The sequence below is a fragment of the Bemisia tabaci genome, chromosome 8 (genome assembly GCF_918797505.1).
Source record: "Bemisia tabaci chromosome 8, PGI_BMITA_v3".
Lineage (NCBI taxonomy): Eukaryota > Metazoa > Arthropoda > Insecta > Hemiptera > Aleyrodidae > Bemisia > Bemisia tabaci.
This window is the reverse complement of record NC_092800.1, coordinates 36,352,899-36,373,445: the sequence shown is the minus strand read 5'-3', so window position 1 is coordinate 36,373,445 and position 20,547 is coordinate 36,352,899. Positions and strand designations below refer to the sequence as shown.

Genomic DNA, 20,547 nt, shown 5'->3' with positions numbered 1-20,547 from the left:
CGAATGGAATGGCACAACGTAACATAGTTTTTCTATTGTAAAATTTTGTGAAAAACACCGAATAATCGCTCATTTTCGGTCCTGAATTAGACTGTTTATGTATGAGCACAAGCGACTACCACTTTCATATTCGAATATGTAAATCTCTAGTACACCCATTACAACATATTTAAAGGAGGAAGTGGTAGCTGCTTGTGCTCATACATAAACAATCTACTTTTAATGAGCAATTATTCGAGAAAACTGCAAAACTTCACTACTTTGTGCTGGTAAATCAGGGAAAAACCTTTCAAATTACCTCAAACAAAGACAAGTTCTCCCAGGGTAGATGATTAAGAGTCGATTTGACCATACATCACGGTATTCTAAGCTGTTTCAATTTTCGACCAAAGTTAGGGCCAAAATACCCTCCTTAATGGGACACATCCTTTACAAAATTTCAGACACCTGCAAATTCTCTATTCCGAAAAAAATCGTTTTTCACACCATACTGAGAAAAAATTCTCGGCGTTTTTACCAAGGTCCGTTGGTACCTTTACCATCTCACTTTTTTTTACCAATTATTGGTAATTTTACCAAGACAGACTGGTAAGCTTACCTAAAAACCGGTATTCTTACTGTTTTTTTTCAGGTAAGAATACCACTTTTATTGGTAATCAATTCCCGGTAACTTTGCCATTTTATCTCAGTAATTCTACCACAGTCTATAAAAAATATTGGCGTTTTTACCAAGGTCCAGTAAAATTACCGAGAAAGTTCAATAATTTTACGAGATTTCTCGGTAAAATTACCAATTCCATAAATGGTAATTTTACCAAGAAAAAACTGGGATCAAGTAGAACCCTGAATTCTCGGTAATTTTACCCTTTTCTTAGTAAATATACCGAGATTTTTTTTTTCAGTGCCAAAGTTAGGGCCAAAATACCCTTCTTAATGGGACACATCCTTTACAAAATTTCAGACATCTGCAAATTCTCTATTCCGAAAAAAATCGTTTTTCACACCACACCGAGGCACCTCTCCTCTCCGTACGCAAAATTTCAAAAATACGCGATGTCGTCGACGTATGACGGCGTTCGTCAGGCGACGGTGGGGAAGGGGGGGGGGGGGGGCTCGAAGGCGGGAACCCGCACCGGCGCGACGCGCACCGCGAGCGGACGAGCGTACGGCGAGCACCGTCAGTGGAACGCGATAAGTCGCCCTGCGTGCAGTCCCGAATCCACGAGGTCCGAATCCCTCATCGCCGTCCCTTCACGCGATTCGCGCCCCCGCCACCCCTCGAGAACACTCCGAAAAACAGGAACTAAATCCCTACCGCGAGGTTAGAAGTCCCGTTGACCGGGAAAAATTCGGCCCCAATCGCCGGTGTCTGAGATAATTCAAAATTTTATCCGAAAAAACTTGAAAATTTTGTGTTTTACCGTACTATCGGTGCCGATCGGCAAAAAATTGTCCCAGTCGCGACGGATCAAACGTCGAAAATATTTTGAGTTTCCGACGGAAAGATTCAGTGAATCGTGATTTAGCATTGGGAGGATCTTTCAGTGTCGAAAATCGTGTGGCTCCTATACGTTAATTTAAACTGTCGGTTTTCTAATTTAGAGGAAGAAAAAATACTATACTTTTTTTGGATCCTCCGAGAGAGTGCTGATACTTAAATCAGATTTGTTTGAAACTTGACATCTCGTTGAGACATACGTCTTAATTTTTTCGCCTTCATCGATTTATTTTTAATATTTTAAATTTGAAGTGGTGTGAAATTTTTTAGTGTTTCGAAAAACTCATTCTATTCTGTATATTTTCGAAGAGTGGCTGTTGTCTCATATGAGAGCGAATTTTCCTCCCGGAAGTACATAGATTTTTCTTACGTCTTCCTTGTGTAAATCAAGTTATTGGAAGTTTTACGTGTTTGATTAATTTTCTGAGTGATAAGAACGTGTGCTTCTGCTTTTCTTTGGATACCTTTTGGATCAGATTATAAACAGGTAAAAAACGTTCTTTCCTCTCATTTGAAGTTACTTCTAATCGTTGAGAATTTCGAATTTAGGCGCTTCAGGGCCGCTGCTAGTTTTGAAAGGAGCTTTATTTTTCAATAATAATTTATTATCTATTTTTAGATTGTCTCAGTAACAAGTTGTTTAGTTTTTTGCAGAACCATCGTTAAAATGTGATAAGTGAAATTGTAAATTAGGCGGCGTGGTATAGGAAACATATAGCACAATAATAATTAATGAAATTTTCTCATTATATTAAAAACTATGTGGGTGTACGATCCACTAGATTAAAGGTTAAAGTCGAGTTATTATGCTCAGGGAGGCATAATTTTCCAACTCTATAATATCAGCAAACAAAAATATGTTAAGAAATTTTAAGCGGCTAATTGATAAAAATTAGGCTATAGAAAAATTCAGAAAGTAAGGATAACTTATGATGTAGGAAAACTATTTGCAGTACATAATGGAAAGTCTTTCTTGTAAAGTAAAATTTGCAACTTTCAAATGTCAATTTGTGCTATTGTTCAACTAACCCCTTCAGTAATTATTACCATTCAACCACGCTGTGTTTTTTACTTTTTATTTTGCTGCCTTTTTGGAATTTAGGAAAGTTGACTCCTGAAGCTTTTTCCCCATTCTCAACATGCGGATGGAACAACGAAAACTTTGAGATCGATGCACTTGATTATGAATTGGTTGAAACGATCTTTTTAGTATTGACTTTGAAACGGTTTGATAAAGACTGAAGTTTGATTTAGGTAGTCTATTAGGGGCTAAAAATGAGAGGCAGACAGCAGATGATGAGTGGGAAAGTGGTAGACGTAGAGGTAAAGTGAAAACAGATTTTTGCAACTTTACTGTATCTTACACATGACTGTAAAACTTGAACGATACCTTAGTGAAAGCATTAGTGACCATCCAAAGGTGGAACAACTTTGGTGCCAAATAATTCAAATATCAGTTAACTCTGCCGAGAGGAATATTTTTCAAAATGGCTATCCTAAAATATAAAACCGAACTAGATCTATAGCGCCTTTAATTTCACTTTTGAAAAGGAGTAGTTTCGAGGAAAATACATTCAATGTTTTAATATTCAATGGTCAGGGCTATCAAAATCGTTGGAATAAAATACAAAATTACGTCCTCTATCGGCATGAAATTCAACCATACCGCCCGCACGTTATTCTGAACGCCTATGTTATAGATTAGAGGCTTTTTATATAGGTACCCTAAAACTTTAAAATTCTGATGTTTTGACACAACCAGACAAAACTGCTGTACTCTACACTGGAAAAAAAAACTTCGGTCGTGGGAGCCGTACTTGCGGTCTGTGTAGACGTGCCGACTGGGTTTCAGGTTCAGAGGCCAAAAGTACCGGGTGAAGCGCCCGGAGCAGTCAAAACTACGGCTCTAGCACCCGGAACTCTCGGCTTCTGAGCCCGGAACGGACGGTATGTCTATACAGGGTGTCTCAGGATTAAGTACGAATTTTGAAGGAGTCGATTCTTTGGGTCAAAAAAAGACGTTTTTGTAGTATAAATTTTCTTCCAAAAACGCTTTTCCTGGGGGCCACGGCCTCCCAAAGCTGGAGGAAAAAAATCGTCTTTCTAACACTATGACAATGTTTATCAACCGATATTAATGAAAGTTGGTTAACGAGGGTCATTTTTAGCGCTCTTTTCATTTCTGACCTCTACAAAAGGGAAAACTCATTTTGAGGCGGGGGGGGGGGGTGGGTTAGGGGGGTACCGACCGTAAAAGTGCCCAAATCAACGTTTCTAGCGACAAAAATTGATTTTTGATGGCTTTTCTAGATTTAACGTTGAAAAATATTAAGAAAATGTCTCTTGCGTTTTTTCGCTATAACTCATCGTTTTCGAGATAATAGGTACTAATAATGGATTATAGGAGCTGATAATAGGGGGATAATGGGGCGATAATGGGGCCCCCCACGGAAAGCGTTTTTGGAAAAAAAGTTATACCACAAAAACATCTTCTTTTGACCCACAGAATCGACTCCTTCAATATTCGCACTTAATCCTGGGATACAGTGAGACACCCTGTATAGCCCTTAACTTACTTTTCAGTGTATGAGAAGCTCCTACAACAAAATCTTGTATTTCAAAGATTAAACACATGGCTTTGATTCGCACCTCGTTACCGGCCCATTTTCATGAGGAAAAGCCCCCGAATCTCTCATTTCCGCTCATTAGACGTCGGAGAGCGACCGCACGCGTTAACCGTTTAATCCTCGGTGTTTATGAGCATCGTCGAATGAGCCCATTGTTTCGGACTCCCAAGAAACAATACCGCGACCACCTCTTCATGGGAACCCTGGATGCCCCCGAGGGGCGGGGGGTCGCGGCGGCGCTAACTACGTGTGCAGGAATTTCCTGCGGAAACAGAAGCAATTTTCTTATCAATTATTAAGCGGAGCTGAGTGGTCAGGAGCGCGTAGCGCGTGCTGGAGACGCACAGTGGGCCGAGTCAATAGGAGAGGTCGGACAAAATTTGGAAACTTTGCGAGCTTATAACCCCGTTTATACTAAATTTTGAGGTTCTAAGAGTGGCTTCATTGGTTTCCTCGTGAAAAATTCCTCTAGTATCACCCCTTAAAATTTAAAATGTGACGAATTAAACATCAAAATTTACAGTTTTAGTCAAAAATTTCATGTCCGACTTTTCTGAATGACTCAACCACTGTGAGCCGCAGCGCGCATTGCGGTTTGCGCGCTGCGTGGGGAGCATCGGACCAATGAGAGTTCACTATTGCAACATCGGCATTTTCTTTCAAATTCTCCGCTAATTCTGAAAAGAAACGAACGAAACGGAGCATTTTCTCATGTCGGATTCTTAATTAGGGGAATGTAGCGTCCCTTTTTAGGGAGAGTTGGGACAACGCGGCTTATGGATGTCACAAATGGGAATAAAGATTAGGTACACACCGAGAAAAAAACCTCGTGCGTGGGACCCGAAGTTTAGGTCATATGGATCTCTGAAGTTTTCGGATTGAGCATCTGAACACTTTAGGTCTAGCTGCCGAGGTTCGGATCACACATCTAAAACTCAGTTCTTACATCTGAAGTACTTCAGATGTTCGATGAAATCGAAGTTTTTCGGATGTGAAAACCGAAATACTTCAGATGTAAGAACTGAAGTTTCAGATGTGTGATCCAAACCTCAGCAGCTGGACCTAAAGTGTTCAGATGCTCAATCCGAAAACTTCAGAGATCCATATGACCTAAACTTTGGGTCCCACGCACAAAGTTTTTTTCTTCGTGCAAAAATCGGACGTTTTTTGTAATCTTTCAATTTCTTGCCCCAAGCGCCATTACGAGTAAAACTGTCCAAAAAATTTGAAGAAAAATATTACGCCGTCGGCTAGAATACCTTTACCGTCGGCCCGTTGTCAAGTATTCTGCCGTGCTAAGAAGAAAACCGTATGAGCCTTCAAGTGTTGCCAAAGTTCCCTGGATGAAACACGAATTTCCTGGTAAACTTAAGAATATTTTTCTTTCAATTTTGTAGATAATTTTGTTTGCAATTTGGGCGTATTTCTATCAAACGAAACTAAGCGCCATAGGGGGAGGAAGGGAGGGGGGGCTTGGATTGGCGGGTGTTGCGGAACGCGATGCTCGTCCCGTCCTATACTCGCAATGCTTTTCCATGGCGCGTAGTTCCGTTTGACGGGACGCGCTATCCGGGATTCTGAAATTCTCAAAAGGAACTCGATTTGGCGCCTAGTTCCGTTGAGCAGATATACGCCCATTTCACCTGAAGCCCTCGTCCCACGATCAAATGAACTCATCAAATGCAAGATGGCGGGTTCATCAACATTTGACGGCCCGCTAACATTTGATAGCGAACTTGCGCGAAAACCAGAGACAAGAGACCCTCCACCGGCCTCCTAGCGACAGGTGGAAGCTTTTACTTTCGGGGTTTCAACAATTCCTTATGGACAATTATTAGGGAGCAACAGTCATCACCCTAGTTTCGGCTGTTGACTTACCTACATGGTCGATGATGAGCTTCGGATGACGTCATGAGCCAAACAACTTTCCCAAACGTCGGCCATTTTCGGCTTGTTTGCAAAACGAAACTGCCAACACGTTGCTGAACATCAACCATGTAGGTAAGTCAACAGTAGAATGCTGAAGTCCCGAAAGTAAAAGCTTCCACCATGGCGAAGATACTAGTGGAGGGTCTCTTGTCTCTGGCGAAAACCTGTCGCCATCTTGCATTTGACGAGTATTCGATAGGTTCATTTGATCGTGGGACACGGGCTTAAAGTTCCTGAAAATTTTAAGGGAAAATATTCGTAACATCCCTCAAAAATAAACATTGTCTCGTAGAAAATTTGACAACTCTCGAATGCTCATGCAGCGTTCTCCCTTAGCACGCGGCAGTATTGTTACCCTTGTATCCTTGGATCCACGACTGAAGAATGAGCAATACCGAGGTGAGGCTCTGGCTGGGAAGGCGGAAAATTCGGGAAGAATGGTGAGGACGCCTCGGGGTCGGGCTCGGGTCGCGGACAAGTGTTTGCGCTATCCGGGATTCTGAAATTCCCAAAAGGAACTCGATTTGGCGCCTAGCTTCGTTTAGCAGAAATACGCCCATTTCACCTAAAGTTCCTGAAAATTTCAAGGGAAAATATTCATAACTTTCCTCAAAAATAAACATTGTATCGTAGAAAATTTGGCAACTCTCGAATGCTCATGCGGCGTTCTCCCTCAGCACGTGGCAGTTAGAGTCCCTTTATACTGAGAGTCAAGACAGCGTGAATCCATTTCTGATTGGTTCCCGTATTTTAAGCCTTCACAGTGTCACAAACGGGAATAAAGATTACATTTTCACCGATTGCAAAGATGGATCCGATCTGGAATGAACCAGGGAATTACGGGTTCGGCAAGGAACAAACGGAATGAGAGAGGGAACGGAGAAAGGAATTTGAGAATGGGCCGATCAAAGATTACAAAAAACGTTCAATTTGTGTAATCTTTATTCTCGTTTGTGACTCCATGAGGGAGTGTTGTCTTGACTCTCAGTATAAAGGGACTCTAGTGCTGCCGTGCTGAGGAAGAACGCCGTATGAACCTTCAGGCGTTGCCAAATTTCCTTTGATAAAACGCAAATTTCCTAGCAAACTTATGAATATTTTTCTTCCAATTTTTCTGACAATTTTGTTCGCAATTTCACCTACAGTTCCTGAAAATTTCAAGGAAGAATATTCATAACTTCCCTCAAAAATGAACATTTTACTGAAGGAAATTTGGCAACTCCTGAATGTTCATACGGCGTTCTTCCCTAGCACGGCAAAGTGGCAGTATTATTACCCTTGTATCCTTGGATCCACGACTGAAGAATGAGCAACACCGAAGTGAGGCTCGGGCCGGGAAGGCGGAAAATTCGGGAAGAATGGTGAGGATGCCTCGGGGTCGGGCTCGGGTTGCGGACAAGTGTTCGCGTTCGGGAGCTATTTGAACAATTTGATGAAAGATCTACATCACGGGTGGGCAAACACCCCCTGGGCGCCCGGCGCGGCGGCGGCGGCGTGCCGCGGCGACGCGCAGGTGCGGCCATAAATCGACGCCGATGACATCTCTGCCGCGGGAGATTGCGCCGAGCTGCATCGCCATCGCATCACTCACTGCGCCCGCGTCATCCCAAATATCATTATCATTATCATCGCCTTCCTCGACCCACCCGGGGGCCCGGTGTGAATTTACGCCGCCGAAATTGCACTATGGCCTGCACTGCCGTTCTAAGGAAAAACGCCGTATGAACATCCGAGAGTTGCCAAAATTCCTTCGCCAAAACATTTATTTTTGAGGAAAGTCATGCAGGCATAGGACGGAAACACATAATAGGTGCGCAGTTAAACATTTCGGTGTTCGGTGTTACTTTTATTTGTGTCAGATCAACGTAAAGGACTTAGTTGCTGAACATACTTTTGTGTGAAATCGACCCGAACCGTATGTTTCTCTGCACTGGAAAAAAACACATTGGATCTAGAGTCCAGACTCTTAAAATCATTGACAAGAGAAAATACTTTTGATTCAATCAGATGTTTGCTTAAATCAAAAGGAAATCCGCTCAAATTAAGAGGCTTGGTTCTTGATTGAAGCAAAAATCTGATTGAATCAAGAGTATTTTTTCTTGTCAATGTTTTCAAGAGTCTGGACTCTAGATCCAATGTGTTTTTTTTTTTTTTCCAGTGTGAAACATTGGAGCCAGTGGCGTGGCGTGCTTTGCGATCTATCTATATTTCCCCATTTGAAGCTGTGGTAAATAATCGATTATTAAGGTGTTCGCTGCGAACACCCTGTTTATCGGTAATTTTCCATAGGTTTAAATGACTGATCAATCGATATATCGCAAAGCACGCCACGCCACTGATCGGAGCATGATGAAAGTGTTTTGCGGGACATGTGCTCTTGTAATGTTTTACTCTCCGTCACTCAGAGATTGTGACTTGCAGGTGACTAATGCGTTGGATTATCACCGATGCAGCCCAGGCTCGATCCTGATGGCTGGCGCCTAGTTATAACGAGGGCGCAGATTTTCAACACAAAAAGTAAGTCGCTTCAACACAAAGATTTGGTCGATTTGGCATAGGGAAAACTAACACTTCAATGCATTACAACAATATGTTTGCACATAATGGAGATGTTGCATGTGGAGATTTGCGATTTGACCATTGATTCTTATGTAAAAGTTCGCGAGAAACACGATGGTGCCATTGGTTTTCTCTAAAATCATCTCCCAAGCTCAGAAGAAGCTCTCAAAGTGAGGCCAAAATGGAGGGGATATCCCACCCCACCCTGAGAGTCCACCTCTACATCAAAACAATCTCTCCATGCAAAGATAGGGAGCAAATACATCGACAGGGCTGCCACTTTATTTGGGGACTCTAAAACTGAAAACACGGCAACCCTACTAATGTATTTGCCCCCTATCTTTGCATGGAGAGTTTGTCTTGATGTATAGGTGGACTCTCAGGATAGCGTGGGCTATCCCCTCCATTTTGGCCTCAACTTGAGAGCTTTTGCTTGAGCTTTGGAGTTGATTTCAGAGAAAACCAGTGGGACCATCGTGTTTCTCGCGAACTTTTACATCAGAATCAACAGTCAAATCGCAAATTCCTCACTTATGCAACATCTCCATTATACCCAAAGTTTCGATGACTTGAGCGTTTAAGCACAAGAAAAATCAGTGGAATTCTCATGTGAGAACGCTTGAAGATTTCCATTTCAAAGCACTGTACCCGAATGGAGATTTTGCAACGTTCAACTGTAATAACGATCTTTCGTCCAAGAAACGAAGGATTTTGCCCGAAAAAAGTTCATTTTAGGTCCACCCTCCCGTTTTCTTCTGGGGTAAACCTGCAAGTCACGCCGACCAACTCTACGATTATCCAGTTTAATCATATCCTCTCCCAACAAGTCGTGATAGCATCTACACGATTTCCAACGGCCCAGCATGCATTAGTGGCTCGCAGCCAAAAACAAAGAAAAAATCTTGTAGGATTCATGTTTCGGTATTGTTTGATTGCCTCGATTAGTTAGGCGTCACGCTCTCTGATGGGATGTAGTTAACCATCTCTCGGATGTACCCTAGCAGTTTTGATCCAGCGAAGTCATGTTTATTCGCCTTAATTTCGAGCCGGTATTTCGGACCATTAAAGATATCCGTCGGCTAGGCCTCTGGAACACTGCCCCGGTTGTTTGGTGAACTGTGCTTTCAATCAAACCTTGTGCATTCGCACTCTCAACACGGTGTCGAGTTGTGCCGAGAAAATGGACCGAGTTTAACAGAACGCGCGAAGTTACCTCGTGGGAAAAAAAGTAGTCAGCGGCGCACAGTGTATCGAGTCAATTAGAAAGGTCGGACATAAAATATTTGACTAAAATTGCAAATTCTCAGGTTTATTTCGTCATATTTTACATTTCAATGGGTGCTTTATGAAGAAAATTTTAAGAGGAAATCAATCAAACCACTTTTAGAACCTCTAAGTTTTATAAAAACTGAGTTATAAACGTTTAGAGGTTCCGAATTTTGTCCGAACTCTTCTATGGACTTGATCCACCGTGCGGCGCGGCGAGGCGTGATACTCGACTGTCTATATTATGCCATTTGAAGCTATGGTAAAGACTCGATTATTATGGTGATCGTTGCGAACGCCTTAATAATCTATCTTTTTTTTCATAGGTTCCCAAAAATTCGTGATCAGGTAAATGACACTTGGCAACGTCTGAAGGCTCATATCGTCGTCCCGTGGGCGAAAAAAAACGTAACTCAATTCCAAGGTTGCAAAATTGACTAAAAAAATTCAATTTTTTGGAAGCATAAACCAGCACAATTTTTGTTGAACATTTGTTTGATTTTTGCACGAGATCAGAGGGAAAATCGGTGAAATTTTCAGTTAGAAAGTACCGAAATCCGCCTGGTAAAAGTGCAATTTGCGCGGGAAAATGTGGCAACATTGGAATGGAGCTACGTTCTTTCGTAAGAAAAACAACGATATGACGTTTTTCTTCAGCACGGCAGTGTAGCAGTACCAGCAGTGCTCCCATTTCCCGGTGCTAGTTCCGAATTCCGGAACTTTTGAGATTTTCCTGAATTTTTCCCGGAACTTTGGAAATTCCCAAAATGTTACGGATCTTTTGCATTTTCCGAAACTCTCTCGGAACTTTAACAAAATCTCAAAGGAATCCCGAAACTTTTAACGGTCATGGAGTGGGAGAAATCGGAACAAAAAAGTTCCGAATCCCGGAACTTTTGACGGCCATGGAATACTGCCGTGCCGAGTAAAAAAGCCGTTTGAACATTCGAGAGTTGCCAAATTTCCTTGGAGAAAATGTTTATTTTTGAGGAATGTCATGCGTATTTTTCCAAGAAATTTTCAAAAACTTCAGGTAAAATTGCAAACAAAATTACTCGATAAATCGGAAGAAAAATATTTACAAATTTTCCCAAAAATTCTTGATATACCAACAGAAATTTGGTAACGCCTGAAGGCTCATACGGCGTTTTTCTTTAGCATGGTAGGACAGGAGCACTGCAGTGTAGGCTATACTATACACTCACTGGAAAAAAGAAACACATTGGATCTAGAGTCCAGACTCTTAAAAACATAGACAAGAAAAAATATTCTTGATTCAATCAGATTTAAGCTTAAATCAAGAACCAAGCCTCTTAATTTGAGCGGATTTCCTTTTGATTTAAGCTTAAATCTGCCTCAATCAAGAGTCCTTTTTCTTGTCAATGTTTTCAAGAGTCTGGACTCTAGATCCAATGTGTTTTTTTTTCCAGTGCAGAGGGTGTTTTACACAGTCTGACAGCAGCGCGCGGGGTTTCGGATCACACCTCCATCGGCTTGTTCCACCCCGAGTAATATGGATGCAGCTCGAGAAAACGATGGACGAAAATATAAATAGGAGGATCCCGAAGCCGAAACGCACCAAAATGTGTTGCGGCTGACGATGCCGCCGATGTGCGGTGTCGGTAAACGTTGACTGACAAGGCGCGTGCCTCCTTAACGAGAAAATTAATCACAAGTATCAATCAAACGAGAGAACTTGGACGAGACGAGACGAGACGCTCACCCGCTTCCTTGTTCTAGATGCGTTGTTGTGCGCCAACACCTTTGGATCGGATCCGATGGGAATATTGCAGTTATAATGAGGCTAGTGGGAACGCAACATCAAGACCCATGTCACGAAACAGAAGCTCCCTCTCCTCGAACTACTGTGCACGGAGACAGTACTGCTTTGCTGAGGCAAAACGTCGTATGAGCCTTCAGGCGTTGCCAAATTTCCCTTGATAAAACACAAATTTTCTGGTGAACTTGTGAATGTCGCAGACAATCAGTAAAATCAGTCATTTTGTCAAACGCCTAGGCAAATAGTCAAGTATTCTTACGTGGAATGCGATTCTGATTCTTTTCCTAAATTTTGGAAAAATAATTGATTGCTCCAGTAAATAAGGATTTTCTGTAAGAATGTGGATCATGCAATAATATTCTACACGATGTGTAGTTCCTGAATGAATATTCATCCTAAAGTTATCAGCATGTCATAAAGGACAGAATTTTTAAATTTTAGCATTTAAATTTTTGAGAGGCATTCGAGGAGGAAGAAACAAGAGGAGTTCATATATTTGATGAGTTATTTTTCTCAAAATATTGAAAACTCGTTAGCTCTTCGCTAAAAATTTACAAATTTTCATTAACTGTCAACATTTGACAATCTGCCTAGGTATTTGATAAAATACCTGATTTGACTAATCGCATGCGACATGAATATTGTTCTTCCAATTTTTCGAAAATTTTGCTCGCAATTTCTCCGATGGCTCCTGAAAATACCGAAAAAAAGTATGCATATTTACACTTGATTCATTTTAAATGGAGAAAAACAATGTTGCCAATTTGCTGGATCCGCCAATGAAAGCACGTGTATGACTTAAATTTCATTTTCTGTTTCTCAAGATTTTTCCGTTTCTCCTCGCCTCAAATACAAACAAGGTGTGTGGCGAGGGTTTCCAGCAGAGAACGAAAGTACGAATGCGGGAGACCGAGAGAAAGTTCCCTAAGCCTCCAACCCCCAACTTCGCCACTGCCTCTATTATTAATTCGCAAATCCTTTGGTCAGATCGTGTTAGAGAGAATAACGCAGGTTCCACGAATAACAGAGCCTCTTTGTTGTTTCGCTGGGTTGTCAAGCGTATGAAATACTGGCATTCTTTGGCCCAGATGCGTACGAGTACACAGAGAAACAAGTTCGGTTCCTATTGAATACCAAAGTTATTGCACGTAGAACCAAAGTTTGGTGAGCTTTGGTTCAGGTGATAGGTCAAATTGTCCAAAAACAAATGTCCAGAGTAATAAAATGTCCAATACAAGAAAATTCCATGAATAAAAAGTGTCCAGTAGCGGTACCATCGCCAAAATTAAAAATGCCCAAATGTCTAGTTACTGTGAGTCATCATTAATATATTCATTAATATAAACTTCGAAGGATTCAGACTTTCAGCGATTCTACCTTTTTCTATTTCACTCGAGAGGTTGCCAGATTGTGCGATAAATGTGAATATTTGACATGATTGATTGAGAAAAGTGCTAAAAAAGCAACTTATCTGGCAACGATAGAGTCCGGGAGGGACGAGAGGCTGCTGGGGCCTGGGAAAACCCATGATTTAGCCAAAATGTGCATTAAAACAATTGATGTCCGTTTTGGAAGCATCATGGATCTAAGGGAAAAGCTATTTTAAAATATAATTGTAAAGGACACAGTATGCTACCGAAGGGAAAAAGAAAAGGGAAAGGAAATGAAATGGAATTTAGGAAAAGGCGTAACAAATATCCAATCAGAGAGAATTAAACAAAAACATCCAGAGAACTATGGAAAGTATAAAAAAAAAACCACGAGTGGCTCATGCGATTCGAACTCGAACTATAGGTACTATCGTGAGCGCAGTTTTTAGACCCCTACGCCACCGACAATCTTATTAAAGGTAAGATAACTTTTGCTACTTCAGCAAGTCGAATCGCGGAAGGAGCTCCACGGATTGTCTTTTTGCCACCCGATGGGATGACGTCGGACGTCCCAGTCAAATTCGTTTTTGAAGAATGATCCATCCCCATTCACGCTTCATCTCCACACATGTATTCATGTGCAAATGATGGCACTCTTCCGCAACAAGGTTCTGTGACGAAAATCATTTGCCTCCAGAGTCTCCAAAATTATACTTAAATCTATGATCAAACGTCCAATCACTGAGAAAAATGGCTCGCGGAGCGAGCCGAATGTCACTCGCGTAGCGAGTGACCGGGGGTCTAGGGGGCGCAGCCCCTTGGCTGGCCGCAAAGCGCGTCCAGAACGGCTAGTAATTATTATTAATATTACCACTTACCTGTTGGTAGAAATTCTTCATACTTCCTCATAACTTTCGTGTTGCGGCTCGTTGTTGACTCGATCATATTAGGCTATTCCCATAGGATATCTTGGAATATCGTCTTCATCTTCAATTCTTAATACTGCTGGACGCGCTTGAGGATTTTGTCCTGATTTGTCCCATTTTAGATGAGAACTTTTTTGACTTTGGACATTTCTGTACGTAGGACATATCTTTGGACATTTTGTCCTATTACCTTGGTTCATGTGACCGTAAGTCGGTTCCTATGACTGAGAACATTGGTTACCTGAAACGAATATTCCCGGTGTTCATTTGAGGGAAGAACGAGGGAGTGCCAATAACTCCGAAGCTTTAGGAGAATAGGGGAATTCGGCGGCTGAGTATCGCAGAGCATCAGAGAGCGTTATAAAAGCAGATTTTATAAGTATAATTTTTTGAATGTTTTGGCCTCAATATGCGGCTGTAGAATAGGATGGACCTAACATTATTCTACCATCCTTTTACTTACCGTTTCCGGGGCACGTTTTTAGCGTTTTTTTCTTGCCATATTCATAGAGATCTTTCTTAGTTTCTGGACGGATCCTAGTAGATTGGGAGAGGAGGGCAGTCCCCCCCCCCCCCCAGTCCCGCTTATGCGCACGGTCATTAGGAACCAATACAATTGTAAAAATTGCCCGGGTTCATGTCGATCCGAAACGCGCGACAACGCCGAACGGTGGCGTTGCGTGTTGCGTCTGTCAGAGTCGCGCCGAACGGCGTTGGGCGAGGGGAGTAGGGAAGCGGAACGTAAATAAAATAAATCATCTTGGCAACCCCGCGCAAACAATCCATAAAAAAACACACCGAGTACTTCACTCAATGTTTCACTGTTTCACGTCTAACATCCCGAGCAACGACTCGTGCCGCTGAAATGTTTCGACGCCTCACATGACGAGTCGTTGCCCCAAATTTAAGCTAAACGCGACGACAATTTTTTTCCAGCTGATTTACTGAGTGATTTTACCCGCGGAGCTCTAGACTCTAATCCCTTGAGCAATACTGCCGTACTAAAGAAGAACGTCGTAAGAGCCTTCAGGCGTTGCCAAATTTCCCCTAGTAATAATATATTTTTAGGAAAATTTTTGAAAATTTGTATTCCAATTTCTCAGACAATTTTGTTCGTAATTTGATCTAAAACGTCTGAAAATTCCAAGGAAAAAGGTTCATAAATTTCCTAAAAATAAACATTTTATTGAAGGAAATTTGGCACCTCTCGAATGTTCATACGGCGTTTTTCCTTAGCACGGTAGAATATTAATCACGAAGAGTTTCATTCCCTGACCCTTACGCGGCGCGACCCCCGGAAAGCGCTTCGCGACTTCGAAGGGCCGTCGCTTTATGCGTCATATTGCAGGAATTTAAAGAAACCCCAGTGGCAGTGACTTTTAGATTTGAAATCTTAAAAAATGGTCAAAATCTACAAGTTGGGAAATCTTTTAGTGATTTTTTTTAGTTGAATGTGTTTGAAATTTACATTAAAAGCAGGATCGAAGGGCCGTCGCTTTATGAGTCATATTTTGGAAATTTAAAGAAACCCCAGTGACAGTGACCTGTAGATTTAAAATCTTTAAAAACGTGAAAAAATGGTCAAAATCTACAAGTTGGAATACTCTATAGTGCTCTTTCTTAGTCAAATGTGTTTGAAATTTACATTAAAAGCAGGCTTGAAAAAAAAACGGCCCAAAATTTTTGTTCAATTCTAAAAACGCTGAACACAAAATGAACTGCAAAATATGCAACGTAAAACACTACAGTAGACTCTGGATTATCCGGCTTCATATTATCCGGACTCTGGATTATCCGGATCGATTTTGCAACAATGTAACTACGTATGCATTCCGATAAGTGAGCGGATCCGCAGAGAAGCGGTCGCACGGCATATTGGCGCCTGCAAGGCTGAAGGATAACTTCACGCATTGCGCCGAACAGTGAGGTCGGCGTGGAACGCATTAGCACCTACTAGATTGCATAAATACTTCTCGCATTACGCCAAACGCAGTGCAGTCGATTAGTTAGCCTAAAACGCACATTATAGCGGCTACAAGACTGTATGAATACTTCACGCATTGCGCGCTTTAATCGTTGTATTGTAATTTATCGTTGTCGGCTACCATTCACAATCACCATTGAGTCGTTCAATTTGGCGTTAACCTTTTAAATTCGTGTTGGTATGTACATGGTGTAGACATAATAAGAATACTGTGGTGTTGGTTGGTGGTGTTTGTGTTTACTATTATTATCCGGATTTTTTTTTATCTGGATCGGGCCCAGCACCAATTGATCCGGATAATCCAGAGTCTACTGTATTTTTATAAATGTATGTGAAAGTTTCGTTAGTAAGTTGATAAGTAAGCCTCAACGCATTACTGCGACAAGTGAAGCAAAATGAATCATTGTTCGGTAGTTTCATCAGTAATGGGTGATTACTCATCATTTGAGGGACGCAGAAGGAAAATTGCCAGAAAATTGTCAGCGCTTCCCGCAATGACAACGCAGAGAGGCTGGTTGCATGGATAATTGCGGCGCAATCGAAATTTCGTGCCACACTCGGAGAGTTCATTTCGGGTTCTTAATTGACATTATGATATGTGCAACGGTTCATTTTCACCAACGACCAACCGAGGAATTGTAATGATACTCGTGCATAATATATGGCAGCGAAAATATATTGAATGCACAGGACATATGGACCGCATTTAGCAGAAAGAAACCAATTTTCATCAGCTTTTGCCAAATTTAACTGGGCAATTTAATTTTTTCCAAGAGAATGTTTGTGCATATTGGTTTGAAAATTTTAAGGAATATGCTTTGTACTATGCAGAAATTTTACTGAAATTCGCACAAAAATCCGTACAACCGTTTTCATGTAAAAATTAAAATAACTCAATTAAATTTGGCAATAACTAATGTGGCTTGGTTCCTTTCTGATTAGCGCGCTCCATACTATAATGGTCAAAATACCTACAGGTTGCTCCAGAATTCGTCGTTTTCTAGACGAGAGAAGGTAATTTAATTTCATTGCTCGAAGATTTCCTCTCGTACATATTCCTCTTGGTCATACTTTCTTTACCTAATACCTGACGTTTCACAGTCAGATGTGATGCGCGTAAAGTCTGAAAGAAATGATACAAGGAAAAAATTAAATTACTGATTTAACAATTTTGTAGTCAAACGAAGTGACTGCAAAGTTTTAATGTAGATATCACAATAAAAAATGCTAAATTAACCTCAAAATTAGTTTCCACTATTGTCAAATGTACATTTGAAACATTGCAGTCACTTCTTTTTAACAATTGAATTGTTAAATTAGCAATCTATTTTTTTCCATGTTTGTTTGAAAATCCAGAGATTATCAATCGATCGATCGACTATCGAATCGTTTTTAAAGCAGTGGCGTGGCGTGCTTTGCGATGTATCGATTTTTATGCAATTTAAACCTATGGAAAAGGATCGATAAACAGGATGTTTGCAGCGGACCCCTGGTAAAAATTTGCAGTAGAATCTGTGTTCCAAAATACCATAGACCTACAGCCGACTGTAAGATTTCCAATAGCTTCTATAGCCGGCAACACTATTTCTTATAGCCTTTTATAGCCGATGGCGACTAAGCAACAGTCAGGCGATAAAGTGTATGCTAAACGTTACTAACTATGGATGCCAGGACTTAGTGAGTTTTTGGACAACCGCTCTCTTTTTGGGCCGTAGTGCCTTGATTTATTTTGCGAGGAAAGCTCCGTACTTTTGAAGGATACCTCTGTCATTCCTAATATGTTGGAGCGCCTTCAATTTCGCATGATACTGTGCAATACCTCTGGTGTGAAATAGTTGCTTCAAGCGCCGTGGTACACTGCGGCGCGGCGCGGCCGCGGCGGGCGGGCAGCCAGCGCGAAACGCGCATTGGCGCCTACAAACCTAACAGGGATACTTAACGCATCCCGCAATGCGTGAAGTATCCCTGTTAGGTTTGTAGGCACCAGTGCGCCGCCGCTCCGCTTCGTGTTAGGCTCTAATATTTAATCTAGTAGAGTCAGCGTTTTTCAACTCATGACTTTGAAATGTTTGCAAACCCTGTATGGATTATTCTCGTTTTAATTGGTGAAAAAAAAATATGTAGTAAAGGAAAATATAATGTGCGTTTTGTAAATATTAAGGTGATTCCGTACAAACTTAAGGATTTACAAAGCACACGAATTTCTACACAATTTCTCATAGTCCTTTATAGCCGATTGAGAAGAAGCAACAGCCAGGCGATAAAGCGTAAAGCTCGGCGATAGGAACAATAGCCCGGCTGTATAATTTTTTATCGCTTTGTGTAGCCCGGCCGTATGATTTTTTCCACTTTCTACAGCCAGCTATATGATTTTCTATCGCCTCCTTCAGTCGGCTATAAGAACTCCCATGGTATTTTGAAACGCAGGTCCTATGGCCAATTTTTACCAGGGACACCTTGTTATCCGATTATTTACTATATGTTTAAATGGCAGAACAATCGATACATCGTAATTCACGCCACGCCACTGCTCTGAAGTGCTAATGTTCAATCATAATCAGGATGATTTCACAACTTGCCAGCTCCTATCGGAAAACCATTGTTGCCAGACCCCCCGTCTAAATATCAGCTCACGATGGATGTTTCCGGAGCACCGCGGAACATGACAACCTCGCGGTAGATCTTAACTCCTCTGCGGACTCCCGCATACTCAAAGTTCCAAAAGTCGAGGCATTGTAAAATAATAAATAATGTTCTGATCTGAAGGTCTGTTAATCTCCTCCTCCGTGCACCCCGCGAGGGCCCGAACTTTGAAGATTAAGCTCTGTCGAGGAATGCCAATTTTGAGCTGGCTTATTTCAGGGGCCTCGATCGATAGTTCACCTCCGGTTGTCACGTTTTACGTGGATATAGATGTTTTCGTCCTCTTTACCTTTCCCTCCGTCCTCACCAATTACACTCAAAAAAAGGTATGATTCTGAGACCCATAAAGAATGGCTCGGAGATCCATAATTTCTATCCAAAGTGACTTACCGTCTACAGTATGGCTTTCTGAGCCATACTTCATTGGTCGTGAACCTATGAGCATGGCTCCACGAACTATATTTTATGGCTCCATGATCCATTTCTCGGCCGGTAAGTCACTCTTCCCATACTTGCTTTTTGAGTGAGGTAACAACTGAAAAAGGGCGCATCTGGTACCCAGAAGCGCCCAAAAGTTTGATACGCGCTTTCTTAGAACAACTCTCAAGATAACTTAACGAATAAAACTTGATAAAGTCAGATAAAAATGGCCTCAAGTATGGATACTATTGAAATCAGTATCAGCTATACTGCCGTGCTAAGGAAGAACGCCGTATGAACATTCGGTAGTCGCCAAATTTCCCCGGATAAAACACGTATCTTTAGATAAAATTGCGAATAAGATTGTCTGAAAAAATTAAAAAAAAATATTAACGAGTTTTCGAGTAAATTAGGTTTTAATTGAAGGAAATGTGGCAGCGTCTAATGGCTCATACGACGTTCTTCTTCAGCACGGCAGTATAATATGAATAAAGAATTTATTATCATTTACTCGGAAATAATCCTGGCAAGTAAATTACCTGGACAAACCCTACCTGGACCATCCCTATACCTAGACAAACTCTACCTGGACAAACTCTCGTCGGGAACTTGCCATCAATGGAAACATACCTCCAACACATGAAATTTTGTCAAATCAGGCGCCACTGTAATACCATCGAACAATGCGTCGAAGGAGAAAACTACCGTCCTGGCGAGAACGCCGTATGAACATTCGAAAGTTGCCAAATTTCCTCCGATAAAATATATTCTGTGAAAGGAAGTTATGTATACTTTTCTTTGAAACTTTCAGATACTTTAGATTAAAGTGCACACAATACTGTCTCCAAAATTGAAAGAAAAACATTAACAGCTTTTCTAGTAAATATCTACTTTATCAAGGGAAATTTGGCAACCCCTGAAGGTTCATGCGGCGTTTTTCCTCAGCACGGCAGAAAAGCTTGCCCTCCGGAAAAGCGCCTCGCTCGCTCAGGGGTTCTTGCCGAGGGGTCGCCCGGGGGAGGGGCGATATATCGATCAATCTGTCGTTTAAACCAATGGAAAAGGATCGATAAGCAGGGTGTTTGCAACGAACACCTTAATAATCGATTCTTTATCACAGCTTCAAATGAGAAATATCGATTATCGATCATTCACGCCTCGAGGCAAAGGTGGGCGACCAGAAAAGAGGGGATAAACTATTGTCGGGGAGTGTTTGAGCGTGCGGTAAGGGAGACGTAGAAGTAGTTTGCATCTGACTAGACTTCAATCCGTTGAGTAAACAAACAGACTACTCCGTCAGTTAATTCATTAACCTCGCTAACTTCTCTTCAAATGATTTGCATAATCGTTGTTCTAGCCATTTTCACCCGCGGCACCTCTCCGTTCCCCGTTTCCACCGTTTTACGCTCGAATGGTAGTCCCTCCGAGCAAGTCTAGTCAATGAAGTGCAGAGATAAATGGAGACTTCTATTCTGCCGTGCTAAGGAAAAACGCCGTATGAACATCCGAGAGTTGCCGAATTTCCTCCGATAAATTGCTTATTTT

At 41.6% G+C, this 20,547-nt stretch overlaps 1 protein-coding gene across 1 annotated transcript in view; it reads left to right on the top strand.

Moving 5' to 3' along the window:
- The first annotated feature begins 1,176 nt into the window (after positions 1-1,176).
- Positions 1,177-20,547, top strand: part of LOC109038784 (5-hydroxytryptamine receptor 1) — a 535,893-nt gene continuing 516,522 nt past the window's right edge. The window contains exon 1 of the mRNA XM_019053972.2: positions 1,177-1,985. The gene's annotated coding sequence lies outside the window, so the exon portion shown is untranslated. The remainder of the gene's footprint in view (positions 1,986-20,547) is intronic.